Source organism: Bufo gargarizans, chromosome 7 (assembly GCF_014858855.1).
Source record: "Bufo gargarizans isolate SCDJY-AF-19 chromosome 7, ASM1485885v1, whole genome shotgun sequence".
Taxonomy (NCBI): domain Eukaryota; kingdom Metazoa; phylum Chordata; class Amphibia; order Anura; family Bufonidae; genus Bufo; species Bufo gargarizans.
In genome coordinates, this window is record NC_058086.1 from 120881178 (window position 1) to 120896965 (window position 15788).

Genomic DNA, 15788 nt, shown 5'->3' on the forward strand with positions numbered 1-15788 from the left:
GTCTTACTTCCCCAGTATCAATCAGGGGAGTCGCTGCTGGTTCTCCAAAATAGTGGCTCCTGCCCAGACTCACAACAGTATGCACATACAGATAATCAAAGGTTAACAGGGTCCCCGCGCTGATAAAGACACTTTCTTCTATCTATATATCAGGTTAAAGTTGGTATATCGCTAACAAAAACACTCTCATATTTATATGAAGTTGCAAGAAAAAGTATGTTACCTCTTTGGAATGATATGGATTTCTGAACAAATTGGTCATAAAATGTGATCTGATCTTCATCTAAGTCACAACAATAGACAATCACAGTCTGCTTAAACTAATAACACACAAATAATTAAATGCTACCATGTTTTTATTGAACACACCATGTAAACATTCACAGTGCAGGTGGAAGAAGTATGTGAACCCTTAGACTAATGACATCTCCAAGAGCGAATTGGAGTCCAATCAATGAGAGGAGATTGGAGGGGTTGGTTACAGCTGCCCTGCCCTTATAAAAGCACACACCATTTCTGGGTTTTCATTTCACAAGAAGCATTGCCTGATGTGAATGATGCCTCTCACAAAAGAGCTCTCAGAAGACCTACGATTAAGAATTGTTGACTTGCATAAAGCTGCAAAGGGTTATAAAAGTATCTCCAAAAGCCTTGCTGGTTATCAGTCCACGGTAAGACAAATTGTCTATAATGGAGAAAGTTCAGCACTGCTGCTACTCTCCCTAGGAGTGGCCATCCTGTAAAGATGACAGCGCAGACTGCTCAATGAGGTGAAGAAGAATCCTAGAGTGTCAGCTAAAGACTTACAAAAGTCTCTGGCATATGCTAACATCCCTGTTAGCGAATCTACGATACGTAAAACACTAAGCAAGAATGGATTTCATAGGGGGATACCACAGAGGAAGCCACTGCTGTCCAAAAAAAACACATTGCTGCACGTTTACAGTTTGCACAAAAGCACCTGGATGTTCCACAGCAGTACTGGCAAAATATTCTGTGGACAGATTAAACCAAAGTTTAGTTGTTTGGAAGAAACACACAACACTATTTGTGGAGAAAAAGAGGCACAGCATATCAACATCAAAACCTCATCCTAACTGTGAAGTATGGTGGTGGGGGATCATGGTTTGGGGCTGCCTTGCTGTGTCAGGGCCTGGACGGATTGCTATCATTGAAGGAAAAATGAATTCCCAAGTTTATCAAGACATTTTGCAGGAGAACTTAAGGCCACCTGTCCACCAGCTGAATCTCAACAGAATATGGGTGTTGCAACAGGACAGCGACCAAAAGCATAGAAGTAAATCAACAACATAATGGCTTAAAACAGAAGAAAATACGCCTTCTGGAGTGGCCCAGTCAGAGTCCTGACCTCAACCCGATTGAGATGCTGTGGCATGACCTCAAGAAAGCGATTCACACCAGACATCCCAAGAATATTGCTGATCTGAAACAGTTCTGTAAAGAGGAATGGTCAAGAATTACTCCTGACCGTTGTGCACGTCTGATCTGCAACTACAGAACACGTTTGGTTGAAGTTATTACTGCCAAAGGAAGTTCAACCAGTGTCACAACCAGACATCTGAGAAGCTCTGACAGATGCCTTTCAGAACCTCCTCCTTGAGCTTTCTTTGTTTTGGTTTTCAGTTCCTCATCTCGTTAGCCTCTCTCAGCTGTCATGTAGTTGGACTGATTGCATCCCTTTAAATTCCTCCCCATAATGCATTAGTGTGCGGTTTATACAACTTCCTGGAGTGTGTGTGCATGCTGATCCTATTTCCCAGTCTTCTAGAAGATAAGTGTTGTACATTCATTTGTGATTTTATGTTTGCTGGATCCCAGGTGACCCTGACTCCCTCCATGTCTAGTGTAGGGAGCCGGTGGTCATGTCCCCTCACTATTGTAGGGTGTTCAGGTGTTATATAGTCGAGGTACGAGGATATGCGATCATCCACCATTGGGGTGTTCGCATAGGCTGAGCAGTCAGGGAGAGTGCCAGGTCTTATGCAGGGGTCTCCCTTTTGTTCCTTAGTTTTGGATCCAGTGAGTCATATATTCATTTTGCATTGTCTTGTTTCCTGTACACCTTCCGTGACAACCAGTTATTAAATCCAAGGGTTCACATACTTTTTCCACCTGCACTGTGAATGTTTACATAGTGTGTTCAATAAAAACATGGTAACATTTAATTCTTTGTGTGTGATTAGTTTAAGCAGACTGTGATTGTCTATTGTTGTGACTTAGATGAAGATCAGATCACATTTTATGACCAATTTGTGCAGAAATCCATATCATTCCAAAGGATTCACAAACTTTTTCTTGCAACTGTGTATAGATAGAAGAAAGTGTCTTTATCAGAGCGGGGACCCAGTTAACCCTTATATATGTTTTTTGTCCATTCACTTTGCATTTTATTAATTGATAGATGTGAGCTATTATTATTTTTCCACACGCCTAAACATTTTGTACACAGCACTGTATATAAAAAAAAAAAACATTTTGATTCTTAGTAGCTTAATATTATTGAAGCTGTAAATTATCTTCTAAACTGCAAGTTTTATTTAAGATTACCCTTTATTAAACCTATTTACTGGTGAGTGCATTTTTGAATGCTATGCCTACTTAAATAATGTGACCCAAATAGGAATTGATGTGTGAGTATCTGGCTGATGAGGTGTAGCAAATAAACATTAGATTTGACCATATCAATAAACTAAATCAAAAGTCTGTGGTTAACCAACCATCTTTTGTTCAGACTTGGTATACAGATTCAATTTATTAAGTCTCTTAGGAATGAAAAAAATATGATCTATTACATGGCTCTACCTCTAATTGCATCACTGCTGACATTTATAGCCCCAAGTGCTGAAAGAAAGCTTCACTTCTATATAGAGTATAGTTTAAATTGCAAAAGAAAATCAATAAGGCATTGAATTGAAACCTTTTAAGTTCATATTGTACAATATGCTCTCACTTTGGAAAGGGTTATGATGTATTACAGAGTCTGACCTATACACATTAAGGTCATTTATGCTACCAACAACTGAACCAAAATACATACTAAATACAAGGTAGAAGCCAAAAAGGAATTATGCAAAGAAATGTGAAGCTCTGTATATGAATTAGCAGGATATAAGTATTGATTAGTATAATGTATTATAAAACCAGAAGGCTGCTTACACAGCAGGTCTGCACTAACAACACATCATGTTCTCTGCTAACAATAGTACACATGAATATGTTAGGATATTTAAAAAATATATATATATATAAATACTTAAACAAAATGCTCTTTATTTCACATTACCCTCTTTTACATTATCTTAAATGAAAGGGGTTGTCTCTAGAGTTGAGCGAACACCTGGATGTTCGGGTTCGAGAAGTTCGGCCGAACATCCCGGAAATGTTCGGGTTCGGGATCCGAACCCGATCCGAACTTCGTCCCGAACCCGAACCCCATTGAAGTCAATGGGGACCCGAACTTTTCGGCACTAAAAAGGCTGTAAAACAGCCCAGGAAAGAGCTAGAGGGCTGCAAAAGGCAGCAACATGTAGGTAAATCCCCTGCAAACAAATGTGGATAGGGAAATGAATTAAATTAAAAATTAAATATATAAAAATTAACCAAAATCAATTGGAGAGAGGTTCCATAGCAGAGAATCTGGCTTCCCGTCACCCACCACTGGAACAGTCCATTCTCAGATATTTAGGCCCCGGCACCCAGGCAGAGGAGAGAGGTCCCGTAACAGAGAATCTGTCTTCATGTCAGCAGAGAATTAGTCTGCATGTCATAGCAGAGAATGAGGCTTCACGTCAGCCACCACTGCAACAGTCCATTGGCATATATTTAGGCCCAGCACCCAGGCAGAGGAGGGAGGTCCCGTAACAGAGAATCTGTCTTCATGTCAGCAGAGAATTAGTCTGCATGTCATAGCAGAGAATGAGGCTTCACGTCAGCCACCACTGCAACAGTCCATTGGCATATATTTAGGCCCAGCACACACACAGGCAGAGGAGAGAGGTCCCGTAACAGAGAATCTGGCTTCATGTCAGCAGAGAATCAGTCTGCATGTCATAGCAGAGAATGAGGCTTCACGTCAGCCACCACTGCAACAGTCCATTGGCATATATTTAGGCCCAGCACACACACAGGCAGAGGAGAGAGGTCCCGTAACAGAGGATCTGGCTTCATGTCAGCAGAGAATCAGTCTGCATGTCATAGCAGAGAATCAGGCTTCACGTCAGCCACCACTGCAACAGTCCATTGTCATAAATTTAGGCCCAGCACCCAGGCAGAGGAGAGAGGTCCCGTAACAGACAATCTGGCTTCATGTCAGCAGAGAATTAGTCTGCATGTCATAGCAGAGAATGAGGCTTCACGTCAGCCACCACTGCAACAGTCCATTGGCATATATTTAGGCCTAGCACACAGGCAGAGGAGAGAGGTCCCGTAACAGACAATCTGGCTTCATGTCAGCAGAGAATCAGTCTGCATGTCATAGCAGATAATGAGGCTTCACGTCACCCACCACTGCAACAGTCCATTGGCATATATTTAGGCCTAGCACACAGGCAGAGCAGAGAGGTCCCGTAACAGACAATCTGGCTTCATGACAGCAGAGAATCAGTCTGCATGTCATAGCAGAGAATGGGGCTTCACGTCACCCACCACTGCAACAGTCCATTGGCATATATTTAGGCCTAGCACACAGGCAGAGCAGAGAGGTCCCGTAACAGACAATCTGGCTTCATGACAGCAGAGAATCAGTCTGCATGTCATAGCAGAGAATGAGGCTTCACGTCACCCACTACTGCAACAGTCCATTGGCATATATTTAGGCCTAGCACACAGGCAGAGCAGAGAGGTCCCGTAACAGACGATCTGGCTTCATGTCAGCAGAGAATCAGTCTGCATGTCATAGCAGAGAATGAGGCTTCACGTCAGCCACCACTGCAACAGTCCATTGGCATATATTTAGGCCCAGCACCCAGGCAGAGGAGGGAGGTCCCGTAACAGAGAATCTGTCTTCATGTCAGCAGAGAATTAGTCTGCATGTCATAGCAGAGAATGAGGCTTCACGTCAGCCACCACTGCAACAGTCCATTGGCATATATTTAGGCCCAGCACACACACAGGCAGAGGAGAGAGGTCCCGTAACAGAGAATCTGTCTTCATGTCAGCAGAGAATTAGTCTGCATGTCATAGCAGAGAATCAGGCTTCACGTCACCCACCACTGCAACAGTCCATTGGCATATATTTAGGCCCAGCACCCAGGCAGAGGAGGGAGGTCCCGTAACAGAGAATCTGTCTTCATGTCAGCAGAGAATTAGTCTGCATGTCATAGCAGAGAATGAGGCTTCACGTCAGCCACCACTGCAACAGTCCATTGGCATATATTTAGGCCCAGCACACACACAGGCAGAGGAGAGAGGTCCCGTAACAGAGAATCTGTCTTCATGTCAGCAGAGAATTAGTCTGCATGTCATAGCAGAGAATGAGGCTTCACGTCAGCCACCACTGCAACAGTCCATTGGCATATATTTAGGCCCAGCACACACACAGGCAGAGGAGAGAGGTCCCGTAACAGACAATCTGGCTTCATGTCAGCAGAGAATTAGTCTGCATGTCATAGCAGAGAATGAGGCTTCACGTCACCCACCACTGCAACAGTCCATTGGCATATATTTAGGCCCAGCACCCAGGCAGAGGAGGGAGGTCCCGTAACAGAGAATCTGTCTTCATGTCAGCAGAGAATTAGTCTGCATGTCATAGCAGAGAATGAGGCTTCACGTCACCCACCACTGCAACAGTCCATTGGCATATATTTAGGCCTAGCACACAGGCAGAGCAGAGAGGTCCCGTAACAGACAATCTGGCTTCATGACAGCAGAGAATCAGTCTGCATGTCATAGCAGAGAATGAGGCTTCACGTCACCCACCACTGCAACAGTCCATTGGCATATATTTAGGCCCAGCACCCAGGCAGAGGAGGGAGGTCCCGTAACAGAGAATCTGTCTTCATGTCAGCAGAGAATTAGTCTGCATGTCATAGCAGAGAATGAGGCTTCACGTCAGCCACCACTGCAACAGTCCATTGGCATATATTTAGGCCCAGCACACACACAGGCAGAGGAGAGAGGTCCCGTAACAGAGAATCTGTCTTCATGTCAGCAGAGAATTAGTCTGCATGTCATAGCAGAGAATCAGGCTTCACGTCACCCACCACTGCAACAGTCCATTGGCATATATTTAGGCCCAGCACCCAGGCAGAGGAGGGAGGTCCCGTAACAGAGAATCTGTCTTCATGTCAGCAGAGAATTAGTCTGCATGTCATAGCAGAGAATGAGGCTTCACGTCAGCCACCACTGCAACAGTCCATTGGCATATATTTAGGCCCAGCACACACACAGGCAGAGGAGAGAGGTCCCGTAACAGAGAATCTGTCTTCATGTCAGCAGAGAATTAGTCTGCATGTCATAGCAGAGAATGAGGCTTCACGTCAGCCACCACTGCAACAGTCCATTGGCATATATTTAGGCCCAGCACACACACAGGCAGAGGAGAGAGGTCCCGTAACAGACAATCTGGCTTCATGTCAGCAGAGAATTAGTCTGCATGTCATAGCAGAGAATGAGGCTTCACGTCACCCACCACTGCAACAGTCCATTGGCATATATTTAGGCCCAGCACCCAGGCAGAGGAGGGAGGTCCCGTAACAGAGAATCTGTCTTCATGTCAGCAGAGAATTAGTCTGCATGTCATAGCAGAGAATGAGGCTTCACGTCAGCCACCACTGCAACAGTCCATTGGCATATATTTAGGCCCAGCACACACACAGGCAGAGGAGAGAGGTCCCGTAACAGAGGATCTGGCTTCATGTCAGCAGAGAATCAGTCTGCATGTCATAGCAGAGAATCAGGCTTCACGTCAGCCACCACTGCAACAGTCCATTGGCATATATTTAGGCCTAGCACACAGGCAGAGGAGAGAGGTCCCGTAACAGACAATCTGGCTTCATGTCAGCAGAGAATCAGTCTGCATGTCATAGCAGAGAATGAGGCTTCACGTCAGCCACCACTGCAACAGTCCATTGTCATAAATTTAGGCCCAGCACCCAGGCAGAGGAGGGAGGTCCCGTAACAGAGAATCTGTCTTCATGTCAGCAGAGAATTAGTCTGCATGTCATAGCAGAGAATGAGGCTTCACGTCAGCCACCACTGCAACAGTCCATTGGCATATATTTAGGCCCAGCACACACACAGGCAGAGGAGAGAGGTCCCGTAACAGAGAATCTGTCTTCATGTCAGCAGAGAATTAGTCTGCATGTCATAGCAGAGAATCAGGCTTCACGTCACCCACCACTGCAACAGTCCATTGGCATATATTTAGGCCCAGCACCCAGGCAGAGGAGGGAGGTCCCGTAACAGAGAATCTGTCTTCATGTCAGCAGAGAATTAGTCTGCATGTCATAGCAGAGAATGAGGCTTCACGTCAGCCACCACTGCAACAGTCCATTGGCATATATTTAGGCCCAGCACACACACAGGCAGAGGAGAGAGGTCCCGTAACAGAGAATCTGTCTTCATGTCAGCAGAGAATTAGTCTGCATGTCATAGCAGAGAATGAGGCTTCACGTCAGCCACCACTGCAACAGTCCATTGGCATATATTTAGGCCCAGCACACACACAGGCAGAGGAGAGAGGTCCCGTAACAGACAATCTGGCTTCATGTCAGCAGAGAATTAGTCTGCATGTCATAGCAGAGAATGAGGCTTCACGTCACCCACCACTGCAACAGTCCATTGGCATATATTTAGGCCCAGCACACACACAGGCAGAGGAGAGAGGTCCCGTAACAGACAATCTGGCTTCATGTCAGCAGAGAATTAGTCTGCATGTCATAGCAGAGAATGAGGCTTCACGTCACCCACCACTGCAACAGTCCATTGGCATATATTTAGGCCCAGCACCCAGGCAGAGGAGGGAGGTCCCGTAACAGAGAATCTGTCTTCATGTCAGCAGAGAATTAGTCTGCATGTCATAGCAGAGAATGAGGCTTCACGTCAGCCACCACTGCAACAGTCCATTGGCATATATTTAGGCCCAGCACACACACAGGCAGAGGAGAGAGGTCCCGTAACAGAGGATCTGGCTTCATGTCAGCAGAGAATCAGTCTGCATGTCATAGCAGAGAATCAGGCTTCATGTCAGCCACCACTGCAACAGTCCATTGGCATATATTTAGGCCTAGCACACAGGCAGAGGAGAGAGGTCCCGTAACAGACAATCTGGCTTCATGTCAGCAGAGAATCAGTCTGCATGTCATAGCAGAGAATGAGGCTTCACGTCAGCCACCACTGCAACAGTCCATTGTCATAAATTTAGGCCCAGCACCCAGGCAGAGGAGAGAGGTCACGTAACAGACAATCTGGCTTCATGTCAGCAGAGAATTAGTCTGCATGTCATAGCAGAGAATCAGGCTTCATGTCAGCCACCACTGCAACAGTCCATTGGCATATATTTAGGCCTAGCACACAGGCAGAGGAGAGGTTCATTCAACTTTGGGTAGCATCGCAATATAATGGTAAAATGAAAATAAAAATAGGATTGAATGAGGAAGTGCCCTGGAGTCCAATAATATATGGTTATGGGGAGGTAGTTAATGTCTAATCTGGACAAGGGACGGACAGGTCCTGTGGGATCCATGCCTGGTTCATTTTTATGAACGTCAGCTTGTCCACATTGGCTGTAGACAGGCGGCTGCGTTTGTCTGTAATGACGCCCCCTGCCGTGCTGAATACACGTTCAGACAAAACGCTGGCTGCCGGGCAGGCCAGCACCTCCAAGGCATAAAAGGCTAGCTCTGGCCACGTGGACAATTTAGAGACCCAGAAGTTGAATGGGGCCGAACCATCAGTCAGTACGTGGAGGGGTGTGCACACGTACTGTTCCACCATGTTAGTGAAATGTTGCCTCCTGCTAACACGTTGCGTATCAGGTGGTGGTGCAGTTAGCTGTGGCGTGTTGACAAAAGTTTTCCACATCTCTGCCATGCTAACCCTGCCCTCAGAGGAGCTGGCCGTGACACAGCTGCCTTGGCGACCTCTTGCTCCTCCTCTGCCTTGGCCTTGGGCTTCCACTTGTTCCCCTGTGACATTTGGGAATGCTCTCAGTAGCGCGTCTACCAACGTGCGCTTGTACTCGCGCATCTTCCTATCACGCTCCAGTGCAGGAAGTAAGGTGGGCACATTGTCTTTGTAGCGTGGATCCAGCAGGGTGGCAACCCAGTAGTCCGCACAGGTTAAAATGTGGGCAACTCTGCTGTCGTTGCGCAGGCACTGCAGCATGTAGTCGCTCATGTGTGCCAGGCTGCCCAGGGATAAGGACAAGCTGTCCTCTGTGGGAGGCGTATCGTCATCGTCCTGCCTTTCCCCCCAGCCACGCACCAGTGATGGACCCGAGCTGCGTTGGGTGCCACCCCGCTGTGACCATGCTTCATCCTCATCCTCCTCCACCTCCTCCTCATCCTCGTCCTCCTCGTCCTCCAGTAGTGGGCCCTGGCTGGCCACATTTGTACCTGGCCTCTGCTGTTGCCAAAAACCTCCCTCTGAGTCACTTCGAAGAGACTGGCCTGAAAGTGCTAAAAATGACCCCTCTTCCTCCTCCTCCTCCTCCTCCTCCTGGGCCACCTCCTCTTCCATCATCGCCCTAAGTGTTTTCTCAAGGAGACATAGAAGTGGTATTGTAACGCTGATAACGGTGTCATCGCCACTGGCCATGTTGGTGGAGTACTCGAAACAGCGCAACAGGGCACACAGGTCTCGCATGGAGGCCCAGTCATTGGTGGTGAAGTGGTGCTGTTCTGTAGTGCGACTGACCCGTGCGTGCTGCAGCTGAAACTCCACTATGGCCTGCTGCTGCTCGCACAGTCTGTCCAGCATGTGCAAGGTGGAGTTCCACCTGGTGGGCACGTCGCATATGAGGCGGTGAGCGGGAAGGCCGAAGTTACGCTGTAGCGCAGACAGGCGAGCAGCAGCAGGATGTGAACGCCGGAAGCGCGAACAGACGGCCCGCACTTTATGCAGCAGCTCTGACATGTCGGGGTAGTTGTGAATGAACTTCTGCACCACCAAATTCAGCACATGCGCCAAGCAAGGGATGTGCGTCAAATTGGCTAGTCCCAGAGCTGCAACGAGATTTCGCCCATTATCACACACCACCAGGCCGGGCTTGAGGCTCACCGGCAGCAACCACTCGTCGGTCTGTTGTTCTATACCCCGCCACAACTCCTGTGCGGTGTGGGGCCTGTCCCCCAAACATATGAGTTTCAGAATGGCCTGCTGACGTTTACCCCGGGCTGTGCTGAAGTTGGTGGTGAAGGTGTGTGGCTGACTGGATGAGCAGGTGGAAGAAGAGGAGGAGGAAGCCGAGAAGGAGGAGGTGGCAACAGGAGGCAAAGAATGTTGCCCTGCGATCCTTGGCGGCGGAAGGACGTGCGCCAAACAGCTCTCCGCCTGGGGCCCAGCTGCCACTACATTTACCCAGTGTGCAGTTAGGGAGATATAGCGTCCCTGGCCGTGCTTACTGGTCCACGTATCTGTGGTTAGGTGGACCTTGCCACAGATGGCGTTGCGCAGTGCACACTTGATTTTATCGGATACTTGGTTGTGCAGGGAAGGCACGGCTCTCTTGGAGAAGTAGTGCCGGCTGGGAACAACATACTGTGGGACAGCAAGCGACATGAGCTGTTTGAAGCTGTCTGTGTCCACCAGCCTAAATGACAGCATTTCATAGGCCAGTAGTTTAGAAATGCTGGCATTCAGGGCCAGGGATCGAGGGTGGCTAGGTGGGAATTTACGCTTTCTATCAAATGTTTGTGAGATGGAGAGCTGAACGCTGGCGTGTGACATGGTTGAGACGCTTGGTGACGGAGGTGGTGGTGGTGGTGTTGGTGGTACATCCCCTGTTTGCTGGGCGGCAGGTGCCAACGTTCCTCCAGAGGCGGAGGAAGAGGCCGAGGCGGCAGCAGCAGAATAGGCCGAGGCGGCAGCAGCAGAAGAGGTAGCAGGGGGAGCCTGAGTGACTTCCTTGGTTTTAAGGTGTTTACTCCACTGCAGTTCATGCTTTGCATGCAGGTGCCTGGTCATGCAGGTTGTGCTCAGGTTCAGAACGTTAATGCCTCGCTTCAGGCTCTGATGGCACAGCGTGCAAACCACTCGGGTCTTGTCGTCAGCACATTGTTTGAAGAAGTGCCATGCCAGGGAACTCCTTGAAGCTGCCTTTGGGGTGCTCGGTCCCAGATGGCGGCGGTCAGTAGCAGGCGGAGTCTCTTGGCGGCGGGTGTTCTGCTTTTGCCCACTGCTCCCTCTTTTGCTACGCTGTTGGCTCGGTCTCACCACTGCCTCTTCCTCCGAACTGTGAAAGTCAGTGGCACGACCTTCATTCCATGTGGGGTCTAGGACCTCATCGTCCCCTGCATCGTCTTCCACCCAGTCTTGATCCCTGACCTCCTGTTCAGTCTGCACACTGCAGAAAGACGCAGCAGTTGGCACCTGTGTTTCGTCATCATCAGAGACATGCTGAGGTGGTATTCCCATGTCCTCATCATCAGGAAACATAAGTGGTTGTGCGTCAGTGCATTCTATGTCTTTCACCGCTGGGGAAGGGCTAGGTGGATGCCCTTGGGAAACCCTGCCAGCGGAGTCTTCAAACAGCATAAGAGACTGCTGCATAACTTGAGGCTGAGACAGTTTCCCTGGTATGCATGGGGGTGATGTGACAGACTGATGGGGTTGGTTTTCAGGCGCCATCTGTGCGCTTTCTGCAGAAGACTGGGTGGGAGATAATGTGAACGTGCTGGATCCACTGTCGGCCACCCAATTGACTAATGCCTGTACCTGCTCAGGCCTTACCATCCTTAGAACGGCATTGGGCCCCACCATATATCGCTGTAAATTCTGGCGGGTACTGGGACCTGAGGTAGTTGGTACACTAGGACGTGTGGATGTGGCAGAACGGCCACGTCCTCTCCCAGCACCAGAGGGTCCACTAACACCACCACGACCATGTCCACGTCCGCGTCCCTTACTAAATGTTTTTCTCATTGTTATGGTTCACCACAACAACAAATATATTATTTGGCCCAATGTATTGTATTCAAATTCAGCGGGATATAAATTTGAGGCCTAGTATTTAGGCGCTGGGTGACCGGTATGGATTTAGTGACAGAATTAGACTTGGAAATGCACAGAAGCGTGTGTGTGAAGTTATTCTGAATGACCCTATGTGCACCTTGAATATTATATACCCTTTTAGGGATAGATTTCAAATAGCTCTGATATAGCAGAAACCACTAAATTATGAAATTGCTAAATTGGGAATTGTATTTCAACCCAGAACAAGAAATGTGCTTGAACGGACACTAAATAACTCGCCCAGCTACAGCACTAAGGACAGATTTAGCGGGATATAAATTTGAGGCCTAGTATTTAGGCGCTGGGTGACAGGTATGGGTTTAGTGCCAGAATTAGACTTGGAAATACACAGTAGCGGGTGTGTGTGAAGTTATTCTGAATGACCCTATGTGCACCTTGAATATTATATACCCTTTTAGGGATAGATTTCAAATAGCTCTGATATAGCAGAAACCACTAAATTATGAAATTGCTAAATTGGGAATTGTATTTCAACCCAGAACAAGAAATGTGCTTGAACGGACACTAAATAACTCGCCCAGCTACAGCACTAAGGACAGATTTAGCGGGATATAAATTTGAGGCCTAGTATTTAGGCGCTGGGTGACAGGTATGGGTTTAGTGCCAGAATTAGACTTGGAAATACACAGTAGCGGGTGTGTGTGAAGTTATTCTGAATGACCCAATGTGCACCTTGAATATTATATACCCTTTTAGGGATAGATTTCAAATAGCTCTGATATAGCAGAAACCACTAAATTATGAAATTGCTAAATTGGGAATTGTATTTCAACCCAGAACAAGAAATGTGCTTGAACGGACACTAAATAACTCGCCCAGCTACAGCACTAAGGACAGATTTAGCGGGATATAAATTTGAGACCTAGTATTTAGGCGCTGGGTGACAGGTATGGGTTTAGTGCCAGAATTAGACTTGGAAATACACAGTAGCGGGTGTGTGTGAAGTTATTCTGAATGACCCAATGTGCACCTTGAATATTATATACCCTTTTAGGGATAGATTTCAAATAGCTCTGATATAGCAGAAACCACTAAATTATGAAATTGCTAAATTGGGAATTGTATTTCAACCCAGAACAAGAAATGTGCTTGAACGGACACTAAATAAAACGCCCAGCTACAGCACTAAGGACAGATTTAGCGGGATATAAATTTGAGGCCTAGTATTTAGGCGCTGGGTGACAGGTATGGGTTTACTGCCAGAATTAGACTTGGAAATACACAGTAGCGGGTGTGTGTGAAGTTATTCTGAATGACCCAATGTGCACCTTGAATATTATATACCCTTTTAGGGATAGATTTCAAATAGCTCTGATATAGCAGAAACCACTAAATTATGAAATTGCTAAATTGGGAATTGTATTTCAACCCAGAACAAGAAATGTGCTTGAACGGACACTAAATAACTCGCCCAGCTACAGCACTAAGGACAGATTTAGCGGGATATAAATTTGAGGCCTAGTATTTAGGCGCTGGGTGACAGGTATGGGTTTAGTGCCAGAATTAGACTTGGAAATACACAGTAGCGGGTGTGTGTGAAGTTATTCTGAATGACCCAATGTGCACCTTGAATATTATATACCCTTTTAGGGATAGATTTCAAATAGCTCTGATATAGCAGAAACCACTAAATTATGAAATTGCTAAATTGGGAATTGTATTTCAACCCAGAACAAGAAATGTGCTTGAACGGACACTAAATAACTCGCCCAGCTACAGCACTAAGGACAGATTTAGCGGGATATAAATTTGAGACCTAGTATTTAGGCGCTGGGTGACAGGTATGGGTTTAGTGCCAGAATTAGACTTGGAAATACACAGTAGCGGGTGTGTGTGAAGTTATTCTGAATGACCCAATGTGCACCTTGAATATTATATACCCTTTTAGGGATAGATTTCAAATAGCTCTGATATAGCAGAAACCACTAAATTATGAAATTGCTAAATTGGGAATTGTATTTCAACCCAGAACAAGAAATGTGCTTGAACGGACACTAAATAACTCGCCCAGCTACAGCACTAAGGACAGATTTAGCGGGATATAAATTTGAGGCCTAGTATTTAGGCGCTGGGTGACAGGTATGGGTTTAGTGCCAGAATTAGACTTGGAAATACACAGTAGCGGGTGTGTGTGAAGTTATTCTGAATGACCCAATGTGCACCTTGAATATTATATACCCTTTTAGGGATAGATTTCAAATAGCTCTGATATAGCAGAAACCACTAAATTATGAAATTGCTAAATTGGGAATTGTATTTCAACCCAGAACAAGAAATGTGCTTGAACGGACACTAAATAACTCGCCCAGCTACAGCACTAAGGACAGATTTAGCGGGATATAAATTTGAGGCCTAGTATTTAGGCGCTGGGTGACAGGTATGGGTTTAGTGCCAGAATTAGACTTGGAAATACACAGTAGCGGGTGTGTGTGAAGTTATTCTGAATGACCCAATGTGCACCTTGAATATTATATACCCTTTTAGGGATAGATTTCAAATAGCTCTGATATAGCAGAAACCACTAAATTATGAAATTGCTAAATTGGGAATTGTATTTCAACCCAGAACAAGAAATGTGCTTGAACGGACACTAAATAACTCGCCCAGCTACAGCACTAAGGACAGATTTAGCGGGATATAAATTTGAGGCCTAGTATTTAGGCGCTGGGTGACAGGTATGGGTTTAGTGCCAGAATTAGACTTGGAAATACACAGTAGCGGGTGTGTGTGAAGTTATTCTGAATGACCCAATGTGCACCTTGAATATTATATACCCTTTTAGGGATAGATTTCAAATAGCTCTGATATAGCAGAAACCACTAAATTATGAAATTGCTAAATTGGGAATTGTATTTCAACCCAGAACAAGAAATGTGCTTGAACGGACACTAAATAACTCGCCCAGCTACAGCACTAAGGACAGATTTAGCGGGATATAAATTTGAGGCCTAGTATTTAGGCGCTGGGTGACAGGTATGGGTTTAGTGCCAGAATTAGACTTGGAAATACACAGTAGCGGGTGTGTGTGAAGTTATTCTGAATGACCCAATGTGCACCTTGAATATTATATACCCTTTTAGGGATAGATTTCAAATAGCTCTGATATAGCAGAAACCACTAAATTATGAAATTGCTAAATTGGGAATTGTATTTCAACCCAGAACAAGAAATGTGCTTGAACGGACACTAAATAACTCGCCCAGCTACAGCACTAAGGACAGATTTAGCGGGATATAAATTTGAGGCCTAGTATTTAGGCGCTGGGTGACAGGTATGGGTTTAGTGCCAGAATTAGACTTGGAAATACACAGTAGCGGGTGTGTGTGAAGTTATTCTGAATGACCCAATGTGCACCTTGAATATTATATACCCTTTTAGGGATAGATTTCAAATAGCTCTGATATAGCAGAAACCACTAAATTATGAAATTGCTAAATTGGGAATTGTATTTCAACCCAGAACAAGAAATGTGCTTGAACGGACACTAAATAACTCGCCCAGCTACAGCACTAGGGACAGATTTAGCTGGATATAAATTTGAGGCCTAGTATTTAGGCGCTGCGTGACAGGTATGG